The sequence below is a fragment of the Heptranchias perlo genome, chromosome 9, assembly GCF_035084215.1.
Source record: "Heptranchias perlo isolate sHepPer1 chromosome 9, sHepPer1.hap1, whole genome shotgun sequence".
NCBI lineage: Eukaryota > Metazoa > Chordata > Chondrichthyes > Hexanchiformes > Hexanchidae > Heptranchias > Heptranchias perlo.
In genome coordinates this window covers 84,707,252-84,721,247 of record NC_090333.1, presented here as the reverse complement: position 1 = coordinate 84,721,247, position 13,996 = coordinate 84,707,252, and the positions used below count along the sequence as shown (strand labels likewise).

At 49.0% G+C, this 13,996-nt stretch overlaps 1 protein-coding gene across 1 annotated transcript in view; it reads left to right on the top strand.

The window, feature by feature from the left end:
- The first annotated feature begins 239 nt into the window (after positions 1-239).
- Positions 240-13,996, top strand: part of LOC137324934 (roquin-1-like) — a 204,113-nt gene continuing 190,356 nt past the window's right edge. The window contains exon 1 of the mRNA XM_067989624.1: positions 240-294. The gene's annotated coding sequence lies outside the window, so the exon portion shown is untranslated. The remainder of the gene's footprint in view (positions 295-13,996) is intronic.

The following is a 13,996-nucleotide window of genomic DNA, read 5'->3' as shown; positions in this document are numbered from 1 at the left end:
GGGGGGGGGGGTCTTTGTTTCCCGGGGGGGGGTCTGTGTTTCCCGGGGGGGGGTCTGTGTTTCCCGGGGGGGGGGGGTCTGTGTTTCCCGGGGGGGGGGTCTGTGTTTCCCGGGGGGGGGGGGTCTGTGTTTCCCGGGGGGGGGGGGGTCTGTGTTTCCCGGGGGGGGGGGGTCTGTGTTTCCCGGGGGGGGGGGTCTGTGTTTCTGTGTCCGGGTCAGCGGCTGACGGTTCCCAGGTGGCGCTGCGGCAGTGACCGGGGGCGGCGGCAGAGAGAGCGGAGCGGCCGGGACCGGGTGGTGAAACCGGGGCCGCGGGGAGACGGAGCAGCCGAGCGGCGGGGACCCGGCTCCAGGCACGGCCGAAACCAGACTCCGGGGCCCGGCTCCAGGACCGACCCGGACTCCGTGGCCCGGCTCCCGGACCGACCCGGACTCCGTGGCCCGGCTCCAGGACAGACCCGGACTCCGGGGCCCGGCTCCCGGCTCCAGGCCCGGCCGGAGCGCGGTGATCAGGCGGAGGGTGGAGGGGGACTCAGGTGAAGGCCGAGCCGCCGACAGAGCGCCCGGTAACCAGGCAACGTGGCCCCTGCCGGCCGGGGCGCCAGCTGTCCGGGCCGAGCCGAGCCGGGCCCTGGGCTGTGGGAGCTCCCCGGGCCGGACGGTGTTCAGTCTCCCCATTGGTGTTTGTACCACAGCCCGTCTCAGGGCGGCTGTATCGGAGGAGAGAGAGATTTCAATCCTTCCTTCACCTGAGGTGCTCGGGTTCAAATCTCCCCTCAATCAGAGGGAGCTTTACTCTGTATCTAACCCGTGCTGTACCTGCCTGGGAGTGTTTGATGGGACAGTGTAGAGGGAGCTTTACTCTGTATCTAACCCTGTACCTGCCCTGGGAGTGTTTGATGGGACAGTGTAGAGGGAGCTTTACTCTGTATCTAACCCTGTACCTGCCCTGGGAGTGTTTGATGGGACAGTGTAGAGGGAGCTTTACTCTGTATCTAACCCGTGCTGGACCTGCCCTGGGAGTGTTTGATGGGACAGTGTAGAGGGAGCTTTACTCTGTATCTAACCCGTGCTGTACCTGCCCTGGGAGTGTTTGATGGGACAGTGTAGAGGGAGCTTTACTCTGTATCTAACCCTGTACCTGCCCTGGGAGTGTTTGACCGGACAGTGTAGAGGGAGCTTTACTCTGTATCTAACCCGTGCTGTACCTGCCCTGGGAGTGTTTGATGGGACAGTGTTGAGGGAGCTTTACTCTGTATCTAACCCGTGCTGTACCTGCCCTGGGAGTGTTTGATGGGACAGTGTAGAGGGAGCTTTACTCTGTATCTAACCCTGTACCTGCCCTGGGAGTGTTTGATGGGACAGTGTAGAGGGAGCTTTACTCTGTATCTAACCCGTGCTGTACCTGCCCTGGGAGTGTTTGATGGGACAGTGTAGAGGGAGCTTTACTCTGTATCTAACCCATGCTGTACCTGCCCTGGGAGTGTTTGATGGGACAGTGTAGAGGGAGCTTTACTCTGTATCTAACCCGTGCTGTACCTGTCCTGGGAGTGTTTGATGGGACAGTGTAGAGGGAGCTTTACTCTGTATCTAACCCGTGCTGTACCTGCCCTGGGAGTGTTTGATGGGACAGTGTAGAGGGAGCTTTACTCTGTATCTAACCCTGTACCTGCCCTGGGAGTGTTTGATGGGACAGTGTAGAGGGAGCTTTACTCTGTATCCAACCCGTGCTGTACCTGCCCTGGGAGTGTTTGATGGGACAGTGTAGAGGGAGCTTTACTCTGTATCTAACCCTGTACCTGCCCTGGGAGTGTTTGACCGGACAGTGTAGAGGGAGCTTTACTCTGTATCTAACCCGTGCTGTACCTGCCCTGGGAGTGTTTGATGGGACAGTGTTGAGGGAGCTTTACTCTGTATCTAACCCGTGCTGTACCTGCCCTGGGAGTGTTTGATGGGACAGTGTAGAGGGAGCTTTACTCTGTATCTAACCCTGTACCTGCCCTGGGAGTGTTTGATGGGACAGTGAAGAGGGAGCTTTACTCTGTATCTAACCCGTGCTGTACCTGCCCTGGGAGTGTTTGATGGGACAGTGTAGAGGGAGCTTTACTCTGTATCTAACCCATGCTGTACCTGCCCTGGGAGTGTTTGATGGGACAGTGTAGAGGGAGCTTTACTCTGTATCTAACCCGTGCTGTACCTGTCCTGGGAGTGTTTGATGGGACAGTGTAGAGGGAGCTTTACTCTGTATCTAACCCGTGCTGTACCTGTCCTGGGAGTGTTTGATGGGACAGTGTAGAGGGAGCTTTACTCTGTATCTAACCCTGTACCTGCCCTGGGAGTGTTTGATGGGACAGTGTAGAGGGAGCTTTACTCTGTATCTAACCCTGTACCTGCCCTGGGAGTGTTTGATGGGACAGTGTAGAGGGAGCTTTACTCTGTATCTAACCTGTGCTGTACCTGCCCTAGGAGTGTTTGATGGGACAGTGTAGAGGGAGCTTTACTCTGTATCTAACCCTGTACCTGCCCTGGGAGTGTTTGATGGGACAGTGTAGAGGGAGCTTTACTCTGTATCTAACCCTGTACCTGCCCTGGGAGTGTTTGATGGGACAGTGTAGAGGGAGCTTTACTCTGTATCCAACCCGTGCTGTACCTGCCCTGGGAGTGTTTGATGGGACAGTGTAGAGGGAGCTTTACTCTGTATCTAACCCTGTACCTGCCCTGGGAGTGTTTGACCGGACAGTGTAGAGGGAGCTTTACTCTGTATCTAACCCGTGCTGTACCTGCCCTGGGAGTGTTTGATGGGACAGTGTTGAGGGAGCTTTACTCTGTATCTAACCCGTGCTGTACCTGCCCTGGGAGTGTTTGATGGGACAGTGTAGAGGGAGCTTTACTCTGTATCTAACCCTGTACCTGCCCTGGGAGTGTTTGATGGGACAGTGTAGAGGGAGCTTTACTCTGTATCTAACCCGTGCTGTACCTGCCCTGGGAGTGTTTGATGGGACAGTGTAGAGGGAGCTTTACTCTGTATCTAACCCTGTACCTGCCCTGGGAGTGTTTGACGGGACAGTGTAGAGGGAGCTTTACTCTGTATCTAACCCGTGCTGTACCTGCCCTGGGAATGTTTGATGGGACAGTGTAGAGGGAGCTTTACTCTGTATCTAACCCGTGCTGTACCTGCCCTGGGAGTGTTTGATGGGACAGTGTAGAGGGAGCTTTACTCTGTATCTAACCCATGCTGTACCTGCCCTGGGAGTGTTTGATGGGACAGTGTAGAGGGAGCTTTACTCTGTATCTAACCCGTGCTGTACCTGTCCTGGGAGTGTTTGATGGGACAGTGTAGAGGGAGCTTTACTCTGTATCTAACCCGTGCTGTACCTGTCCTGGGAGTGTTTGATGGGACAGTGTAGAGGGAGCTTTACTCTGTATCTAACCCGTGCTGGACCTGCCCTGGGAGTGTTTGATGGGACAGTGTAGAGGGAGCTTTACTCTGTATCTAACCCTGTACCTGCCCTGGGAGTGTTTGATGGGACAGTGTAGAGGGAGCTTTACTCTGTATCTAACCCGTGCTGTACCTGTCCTGGGAGTGTTTGATGGGACAGTGTAGAGGGAGCTTTACTCTGTATCTAACCCTGTACCTGCCCTGGGAGTGTTTGATGGGAGAGTGTAGAGGGAGCTTTACTCTGTATCTAACCTGTGCTGTACCTGTCCTGGGAGTGTTTGATGGGACAGTGTAGAGGGAGCTTTACTCTGTATCTAACCCTGTACCTGCCCTGGGAGTGTTTGATGGGAGAGTGTAGAGGGAGCTTTACTCTGTATCTAACCTGTGCTGTACCTGCCCTGGGAGTGTTTGATGGGACAGTGTAGAGGGAGCTTTACTCTGTATCTAACCTGTGCTGTACCTGTCCTGGGAGTGTTTGATGGGACAGTGTAGAGGGAGCTTTACTCTGTATCTAACCCGTGCTGTACCTGCCCTGGGAGTGTTTGATGGGACAGTGTAGATGGAGCTTTACTCTGTATCTAACCCGTGCTGTACCTGCCCTGGGAGTGTTTGATGGGACAGTGTAGAGGGAGCTTTACTCTGTATCTAACCCGTGCTGTACCTGCCCTGGGAGTGTTTGATGAGACAGTGTAGAGGGAGCTTTACTCTGTATCTAACCCGTGCTGTACCTGCCCTGGGAGTGTTTGATGGGACAGTGTAGAGGGAGCTTTACTCTGTATCTAACCCGTGCTGTACCTGCCCTGGGAGTGTTTGATGGGACAGTGTAGAGGGAGCTTTACTCTGTATCTAACCCGTGCTGTACCTGCCCTGGGAGTGTTTGATGGGACAGTGTAGAGGGAGCTTTACCCTGTATCTAACCCGTGCTGTACCTGCCCTGGGAGTGTTTGATGAGACAGTGTCGAGGGAACTATATTTGACTGCAATCGTGTGATTCCTTCTCATCCTTCTCGACCTGACTGTAGCCTTTGATACGGTTGACCACATAATCCTCCTCCAACGCTTCTCCTCCGTTGTCCAGATGACTTGGAACTGCCCTCGCCTGGTTGGCGATGTACCTATGGGTGGGGGCCTCTGTGTACCTGAGGGGGGCGAGCACCTTGCACCTGGAAGTGGGGGCTTTGAATACGTAAGAGATGAGGAGTTTGTACACCTGAGGAAAGGGACCGTGCAACCAGGGGAAGGAGGCAGTGTATAACTGGATGTGGTGGCTATGTACCAATGGGGCTGTGCTTATCGGAATGTAAAGCTGTGCGCTCCAGGGGAGAGTGCCTGTGTACCTCAATGAGGGGCTTGCATATACCTGGCTCGGAGCACTCTCTAGCTGCAGGGCAGGGGGGCTGGTGGCTTATTATACCAGGATTAGTGGCTGTGCACCCTGGAAGTGGGGAGGTGGAGTGGGGAGAAACAGACTGTGCTCGCTCTTGCCTGGTTCCATTCCTATCTACCCAGTCATAGCCAGAGAATCACCTGCAATAGCTTCTCTTCCGCTTCCCATTCCCACTCCCACACCGTTACCTCTGCAGTCCTCCAAGGATCTATCCTTGGCCCCCTCCTATTTATCATCTATATGCTGCCCCTCAGTGACATCATCCAAAAACACAACGTCACCTTCCATGTGTAAGGTGACGACACCCAGCTCTACCTCACCACCACCTCCCTTGATGCTTCCACTGTTTCTCATTTGTCACACTGCTTGTTCGGCATTCAGTATTGGATGAGCAGAAATTTCCTCCAATTAAATATTGAGAAGATTGAAGCCATTGTCTTCGGTCCTAGCCAACGACTCCATCGCTCTCCTTGGCCTCTGAGACTGAACCAGACCGTTCGCAACCTTGGCGTCCTATTTGACCCTGAGATGAGCTTCCTGCTCCATATCCACTCCATCACCAAGACCGCCTACTTCCACCTCCAATTCATCATCCGTCTCCGAACCTGCCTCAGTTCATCTGCTGCTGAAATCCTCATCCATGCCTTTGTTACCTCCAGACTGGACTATTCCAATGCTATCCTGGCCGGCCTCCCATCTTCCACCCTCCATAAAGAAAGAAAGATCTGTATCTAACCTGTGCTGTACCTACCCTGGGAGTGTTTGATGGGACAGTGCAGAGAGAGCTTTACTCTGTATCGAACCTGTGCTGTACCTACCCTGCGAGTGTTTGATGGGATAGTGTGGAGGGAGCTTTACTCTGTATCTAACCCGTGCTGTACCTGTCCTGGGAGTGTTTGATGGGACAGTATAGAGGGAGCTTTACTCTGTATCTAACCCGTGCTGTACCTGCCCCGGGAGTGCTTGATGGGACAGTATAGAGGGAGCTTTACTCTGTATCTAACCCGTGCTGTACCTGCCCCGGGAGTGCTTGATGGGACAGTGTAGAGGGAGCTTTACTCTGTATCTAACCCGTGCTGAAACTGCCCTGGGAGTGTTTGATGGGACAATATAGAGGGAGCTTTACTCTGTATCTAACCCGTGCTGTACCTGTCCTGGGAGTGTTTGATGGGACAGTGTCGAGGGAGCTTTACTCTGTATCTAACCCGTGCTGTACCTGCCCTGGGAGTGTTTGATGATTACACTGGGTGCCTGTATTGGACTGTGTTCTGTTCCTGTACACTCACATCCCTCATCTTGATGAGCACAAAAGTTCACAAAAAGATAGAAATGGAGCTTGCTATTGAGTGGGAGCCCCAGAGTGGAGAGCAGCACAACAGGTGAAGGACACGGAGAGTGTAACATAGAAACATTAAAAAATAGGAGCAGGAGTAGGCCATTCGGCCCTTCGAGCCTGCTCCGCCATTCAATATGATCATGGCTGATCCTCTATCTCAATACCATATTCCCGCTCTCTCCCCATACCCCTTGGTGCCTTTTGTGTCCAGAAATCTAGCTCCTTCTTAAATATATTTAGTGACTTGGCCTCCACAGCCTTCTGTGGTAGAGAATTCCACAGGTTCACCACCCTGAGTGAAGAAATTTCTCCTCATCTCAGTCCTAAATGTTCTACCCCGTATCCTGAGACTGTGACCCCTCGTTCTGGACCCCCCCCAGCCAGGGGAAACATCCTCCCTGCATCCAGTCTGTCTAGCCCTGTCAGAATTTTATATGTTTCAATGTGATCCCCTCTCATTCTTCTAAACTTGAGTGAATACAAGCCGAGTCGACCCAAACACTCCTCATACGACAGTCCTGCCATCCCAGGAATCAGTCTGGTGAACCTTTGCTGCACTCCCTCAATGGCAAGTATATCCTTTCTTAGGTAAGGAGACCAAACCTGCACACAATACTCCAGGTGTGGTCTCACCAAGGCCCTGTATAACTGCAGTAAGACATCCTTGCTCCTGTACTCAAATCCTCTTGCAATGAAGGCCAACATACCATTCGCCTTCCTAACTGCTTGCTGCACCTGAATGTTTGCTTTCAGTGACTGGTGTACAAGGACACCCAGCTCCCTTTGTACATCAACATTCCCCAATCTAGAAGTAAGGATGAATGTGGCCGAATGCTGCCGATGGCGTTGAGATGCCAGCTGTGAGCCGCTGTCTTGGGTACAAGGGACAGGAAGCAGCTGCGGCACTTCGTAAAAGAGAGCGTGGGAGCAATATGTTTTTAGGGGGAAGGTAGCAGCGTCTGAAAGTGGAACTAAGCCATGATGGTTTTAATTATAGCTTCACCACAAGTTCTTGCCCTTATTTTTGGGGCACAGAATTTGTCATTTTTTTAACATGACATTTTATTGATTTTTTTCTAAGCAGCAAGAAGCGTGTGATCGAAATACAGTGTTCCTCACTTCGGCTGTGTGTCCGCCCCGCCCTACCCTCCCTCCCATCACAGCCGGAACCCTCCCTCACACTTCAGTCACCTCCAGACTTGACTTCTCCAATGCCCTCCTCACCAGTCCTCCATGCTGCACCTTCCATAAACTCTAAGGTGCCTACATCCTATCCCGCGCTCTCTCGCGAGCCCATCACTCAAATATTTGCCGACTTACTTGGGCTCCCTATCCCCGAACGCATCGATTTCGAATTCCTTTTCCCCATCTGCAGACCCCTCCGTGGTCTCAACCCACCCTATCCCTGTGACCTCCTCCAGCCTTATTGACCGTTTAGGGCCCTTTTTTCCTCTCAGTCTGGCCTCCTGCACAACTGTCCCTCTTATTTCACCATCAGCCGACCCGCTTGCAATTATTCTGTCCTTCCTAGAATACAAAGAGGTGGAAATTATGCTTCAGTTGTACAGAGTAATACTTCCAGTTCTGAACACCGTGCCTCATGAAGGATATATTGGCCTCGGAGGGGGTGCAGAATGATACCGGGGCTTAAAGTGTTAAATTCTGAGGACCGGCTGCCTTGACTTGTATTGCCTTGGGTTTAGAACATTGAGGGGTGATCTAATCGAAGTGTTTAAAATGATTAAAGGATTTGAAAGGGTAGGTAGAGAGGAACTATTTCCGCTGGTGGAGGAATCAAGAACAAGGGAACATAATCTTCCTAAATCTCCACCTCCTGTCTCAGCTCCTTTCTCCCCACCTTTGAGCTCTTTGTCAGAACCTCAGAACCTACCTATTTGATTGTGCCTTGGGTCACATGTCCTAGCCCCCCCTCCCACCATTTACGCTTGATGTCCATTTCTTACCCCTCCGTGAACCGCGTTTTATTATGATAAAGGTGCTATATAAATTCAAATTGTGGTATTAATGTGATGAGCTGGGACATTTAATAACCCCCCCACCCAGCAGGGAAACGGAACCAATCCTAAAAGCATTGTTCGCTTTTGACCACAAGGGCCCAAGCTCTCTCTCTTCTCCCCACTCCAAAGTGCTTTATAATTTCAGGTTTTCCTTCCCCCAACCCTTGTTGACTTTCTAGCTTCACACATAAAGGACTGAAATGTTCACAGCGCCTCCCCAGATTTGATCAAATCAATCCTTGTTTCCTCTTGTACCTCGTAGCATAAGACCATAAGAGATAGGAGCAGGAGTAGGCCATTCGGCCCTTGAAGCCTGCTCCACCATTTAAGGAGATCATGGCTGATCTGATTTTTACCTCAACTCCACTTTCCCGCCTTTTCCCCATATCCTTTGACTCCCTTGCTGATCAAAAATTTGTCTAACTCAGCCTTGAATGTATTCAATGACTCAGCCTCCACAGCTTTTTGGGGTAAAGAATTCCAAAGATTCACGACCCTCTGGGAGAAGAAATTCCTCCACATTTCCGTCTTAAACGGGCGACCCCTTATTCTGAGACTATGCCCCCTAGTTTTAGATTCCCCCATGAGGGGTAACATCCTCTCAGCATCTACCCTATCGAGGCCCCTCAGAATCTTGTATGTTTCAATAAGATCTCCTCTCATTCTTCTAAACTCCAATGAGTATAGACCCAACCTGTTCAATCTTTCCTCATAAGACAACCCTTCCATACCCGGAATCAACTTAGTGAACCTTCTCTGAACTGCCTCCAAAGCAAGTATGTCCTTCCTTAAATAAGGGCACCAGAACTGTACGCAGTACTCCAGGTGTGGTCTCACCAGCACCCTGTACAGTTGTAGCAAGACTTCCCTGCTTTTATACTCCATCCCCCTAGAAATAAAGGCCAATATTCCGTTTGCCTTCCGGATTACCTGCTGCACCTGTATGTTGACTTTTTGTGTTTCATGTATGAGGACACCCAGATCCCTCTGTACTGCAGCATTTTGTAATATTTCTCCATTAAAATATTATTTGGCTTTTTTTATTTTTCCTCCCAAAGTGGATGACTTCACATTTTCCCACATTATATTCCATCTGCCAAATTTTTGCCCATTCACTTAACCTGTCAATATCCCTTAACAGACACTTTGTGTCCTCATCACAACTTGCTTTTCCACCTATCTTTGTATCATCAGCAAATTTGGCCACAAGACACTCTGTTCCTTCATCCAAGTCATTGATATATATTGTAAATAGTTGAGGCCCCAGCACTGATCCCTGTGGCACCCCACTCGTTACAGATTGCCATTTTGAAAATGACCCTTTTATCCCGACTCTTTGTTTTCTGTTAGTTAGCCAATCCTCTATCCATGCCAGTATATTACCCCCAACATCATGAGCTCTTATCTTGTGCTGTAATCTTTTATGTGGCACCTTATCGAATGCCTTTTGGAAATCCAAATATACTGCATCCATTGGTTCCCCTTCATCCACCCTGCCTGTTACTTCCTCAAAGAACTCTAATAAATTTGTCAGACACGATTTCCCCTTCATAAAACCATGTTGATTCTCCTTGATTGCATTATGAGTCTCCAAATGTCCTGCTACTACTTCCTTAATAATGGATTCTAGCATTTTCCCAATGACAGATGTTAGGCTAACTGGTCTATAGTTACCTGCTTCCTGTCTCACTCCCTTCTTGAATAGGGGTGTTAAGTTTGCAGTTTTCCAATCCGCTGGGACCTTTCCAGAATCTAGTGAATTCTGGAAGATTACAACCAATGCATCCACTATCTCTGTAGCCACTTCCTTTAAGACCCTCGGATGCAAGCCATCAGGTCCAGGGGACTTGTCAGCCTTTAGACCCATTAGTTTACCTAGTACTTTTTCTCTAGTGATAGTGATTGTTTTTAGTTCCTCCCTCCCCTTTGCCCCTTGATTTTCTACTATTATTGGTGTGTTATTAGTGTCTTCTACTGTGAAGTGGAGATGCCGGTGATGGACTGGGGTGGACAAATGTAAGGAATCTTACAACACCAGGTTCATTCATCTGACGAAGGAGATAATCTCTGAAAGCTTGTGATTTTAAAATAAATTTGTTGGACTATAACCTGGTGTTGTAAGATTCCTTACATTTCTACTGTGAAGACAGATACAAAATATCTGTTCAATTCCTCTGCCATTTCCTTGTTTTCCATTATTATTTCCCCAGTCTCATCCTCTGAGGGACCAATGTTTATTTTAGCTACCCTCTTCCTTTTTATATGCTTGTAGAAGCTTTTACTGTCAGTTTTTATATTTCTTGCTAGTTTACTCTCATAATTTATTTTCTCCCTCTTTATTATTCTTTTAGTCATCCTTTGCTGGTTTTTAAAGTTTTCCCAATCTTTGGGCTTACCAGTAATCTTTGCTGCTGTCCTAAGTTAATGATGTCTGTTAATGGGTTGTGGCAGGGATCGGCAGCTCGACCTCTATCCCAGAATAAGAAATCTCTATGGCACGACCAATGGGACAAGCATCGTCCTGTGAGCACATGGGCGTATACTTTTATTCTGCTGGCTGTGAGACTGTGCCTGAAACCCTTTCCAATATGAACCAATCCCATGATAGAATGCAGACAATGGACTATCTCCAGCACTTACCCTCCTTCAGGCAATTGTTTCCACCAGTCGATTGGAGTACAACGGTCCCTGTGCATTATTGCCAGTGGGATTTGCCACACCGCAACATGAAGAACAGCATTCGACTGGACTGGCGTCCACTCAGACTGTCAAAATTCTGTTCCCTGAACATCTTTCCATGTCCCCTGAAGCCATTCTAGGACATCATTCCTTACTTTATTGCATACACTGTAAGCATGTGTAACTAATTGAGCATTTTCCACCTCTTTAATGAAAATCAGTGGGAACAGATACACCCAACTGCTTCCCTATGATCCCTCCCCAAATCACAGATAGCTGCAAAATTGATTGTGGAGCATTTGAAACTTCTACATGTTTCCAGCACAAGAGAACACTGTAGAGTTATTGGAAATATTCTCACACAGAGCAGCACTGTGGGGTTATTGGAAATATTCTAACACAGAGCAGCACTGTGGGGTTATTGGAAATATTCTAACACAGAGCAGCACCGTGGGGTTATTGGAAATATTCTAACACAGAGCAGCACTGTGGGGTTATTGGAAATATTCTCACACAGAGCAGCACTGTGGGGTTATTGGAAATATTCTCACACAGAGCAGCACTGTATAGTTATTGGAAATATTCTCACACAGAGCAGCACTGTGGGGTTATTGGAAATATTCTCACACAGAGCAGCACTGTAGAGTTATTGGAAATATTCTAACACAGAGCAGCACTGTGGGGTTATTGGAAATATTCTAGCACAGGGCAGCACCGTGTGGTTATTGGAAATATTCTCACACAGAGCAGCACTGTAGAGTTATTGGAAATATTCTAACACAGAGCAGCACTGTGGGGTTATTGGAAATATTCTAACACAGGGCAGCACTGTGGGGTTATTGGAAATATTCTAACACAGGGCAGCACTGTGGGTTATTGGAAATATTCTAACACAGAGCAGCACTGTGGTGTTATTGGAAATATTCTAACACAGAGCAGCACTGTGGGGTTATTGGAAATATTCTAACACAGGGCAGCACTGTAGAGTTATTGGAAATATTCTAACACAGGGCAGCACTGTGGGGTTATTGGAAATATTCTAACACAGAGCAGCACTGTGGGGTTATTGGAAATATTCTAACACAGAGCAGCACCGTGGGGTTATTGGAAATATTCTAACACAGAGCAGCACTGTGGGGTTATTGGAAATATTCTCACACAGGGCAGCACTGTGGGGTTATTGGAAATATTCTAACACAGAGCAGCACTGTGGGGTTATTGGAAATATTCTAACACAGAGCAGCACTGTGGGGTTATTGGAAATATTCTAACACAGGGCAGCACTGTGGGGTTATTGGAAATATTCTCACACAGAGCAGCACTGTGGGGTTATTGGAAATATTCTAACACAGGGCAGCACTGTGGGGTTATTGGAAATATTCTCACACAGAGCAGCACTGTAGAGTTATTGGAAATATTCTAGCACAGGGCAGCACTGTGGGGTTATTGGAAATATTCTCACACAGAGCAGCACTGTAGAGTTATTGGAAATATTCTAGCACAGAGCAGCACTGTGGGGTTATTGGAAATATTCTCACACAGAGCAGCACTGTGGGGTTATTGGAAATATTCTAGCACAGAGCAGCACTGTGGGGTTATTGGAAATATTCTAGCACAGGGCAGCACTGTAGAGTTATTGGAAATATTCTAGCACAGAGCAGCACTGGATTATTGGAAATATTGGAACATAAGAAATAGGAGCAGGAATAGGCCATACGGCCCCTCGAGCCTGCTCCGCTGTGCAATCAGATCATGGCTGACCTTCGATCTCAACTTCACTTTCCTGCTCGATCCCCATATCCCTTGATTCCCCTAGAGTCCAAAAATCTATCGATCTCAGCCTTGAATATATTCAATGACTCAACATCCACAGCCCTCTGGGGTAGAAAATTCTAAAGATTCACAACCCTCTGCATGAAGAAATTCCTCCTCATCTCAGTCTTGAATGGCTGCCCCCTTATCATGAGACTATGCCCCCTAGTTCTAGTCTCTAGCCAGGGGAAACCTGTCAAGCCCCCTCATAACCTTATATGTTTCAATGAGATCACCTCTCATTCTTCTAAACTCCAGAGAGTATAGGCCCATTCTACTCAACCTCTCCTCATAGGACAACCCTCTCATCCCAGGAATTAATCTAGTGAACCTTTGTTGCACTGCCTCTAAGGTAAGTCTATCCTTCCTTAGATAAGGAGACCAAAACTGTACACAGTACTCCAGCTGAGGTCTCACTAAAGCCCTGTACAACTGTAGTAAGACTTCCTTACTCTTGTACTCCAACCCCCTTGCAATAAAGGCCAACATGCCATTTGCCTTCCTAATTGCTTGCTGTACCTGCATACTAACTTCTTGTGATTCTTGTACGAGGACATCCAAATGAACTCCAACATTTAATAGTTTCTCACCATTTAAAAAATATTCTGTTTTTCTATTCTTCCTACCAAAATGAATAACCTCACATTTGCCCGCGTTATTGTTTTGTATTCGTTCATGGGATGTGGGCGTAGCTGGCCAGGCCAGCATTTATTGCCCTTGAGAAGGTGGTGGTGAACCGCTGCAGTCCGTGTGGTGAAGGTTCTCCCACAGTGCTGTTTGGAAGGGAGTTCCAGGATTTTGACCCAGCGACGATGAAGGAACGGCGATATATTTCCAAGTCGGGATGGTGTGTGACTTGGAGGGGAACGTGCAGGTGGTGTTGTTTCCATGTGCCTGCTGCCCTTGTCCTTCTAGGTGGTAGAGGTCGTGGGTTTGGGAGGTGCTGTCAAAGAAGCCTTAGCGAGTTGCTGCAATGCATCCTGTGGATGGTACACACTGCAGCCACTGTGCGCCGGTGGTGAAGGGAGTGAATGTTTAGGGTGGTGGATGGGGTGCCAATCAAGCGGTCTGCTTTGTCCTGGATGGTGTCGAGCTTCTTGAGTGTTGTTGGAGCTGCACTCATCCAGGCAAGTGGAGAGTATTCCATCACGCTCCTGACTTGTGCCTTGTAGATGGTGGAAAGGCTTTAGGGAGTCAGGAGGTGAGTCACTCGCCGCAGAATACCCAACCTTTGACCTGCTCTTGTAGCCACAGTATTGATGTGGCTGGTCCCGTTCAGTTTCTGGTCAATGGTGACCCCCAGGATGTTGATGGTGGAGGATTCG